A 904-nucleotide genomic window follows, 5' to 3' on the forward strand; every position below is an offset into this window, starting at 1 on the left:
ATAATTTCATTTGATAAACACGTTTAGATTGAATGGTAATTTATAATCAGTCACAAGAACGTCGAATCTGAATCACTTGAAAAAAACACGGGGGTGCTTAACTTTTTTCCAGGTGTATATAAATGTTGAAATATTTCCTCCAGGAAAAGTTTTATACGAAGGATAATTGGTTTCGACATCACGCGTGGTTTGTCCTGTTTGCTTGGAACTATAATGTGTCACAATACACTTAAAAAAAACAGCTCCTTTCGAAATAATTCCAAAATGCACTTATACAAAATGACTTACAAAAGCCCAAAAGTCCACACTGTGCTGCTGACTTCTGACAACCAGAGAGAAATTAAAAGTTATATCTCAAGTTATAACATATAATCAAGCTTTTTATGGAAGTTCGTAAAAAAACAGTCCTTGAGATAACAGAATGTATAACTCTGAGATAAGTCACTGCCTAATTAACAGTTCTAACTCGGTAATTTTTACATTAAGGTGTAACCTGATCAAGACGTAAAACCAGTGCTTAATTTATAGAAAAAAGTACTGGATTCTTGTTGACAGGATTGGGGTGTGTGTGTGTGTGTGTAGTTTTGGAAGATCATTTAAACATTACATAACGTACTGTTTGGGATAGGACTGAAAGGGAGTATTTTTGTTGATTGTGTTAGTCAAATATTATTTCACAATGCAGCCGAAGCAGACTTAAAGTTGTAATGTTTTTGCCTTTAGAATAATAATAATAATAAAAATCCAAAAGAGGTTCCGAATCTCGGATGGTGGAGTTCTGGCGGAGATTGAGTCCTGCTTATAAGAGTTTGAAGCTTAGCTTTACATTAAACTACAAGCTCAATTCGTTAACATGTATTCAGAGGTGAATAAACAGGATAATATCTAAATATTTGTAAAAATG

Source organism: Limulus polyphemus, unplaced genomic scaffold (assembly GCF_000517525.1).
Source record: "Limulus polyphemus unplaced genomic scaffold, Limulus_polyphemus-2.1.2 Scaffold875, whole genome shotgun sequence".
NCBI classification, from domain to species: Eukaryota; Metazoa; Arthropoda; class Merostomata; order Xiphosura; family Limulidae; genus Limulus; species Limulus polyphemus.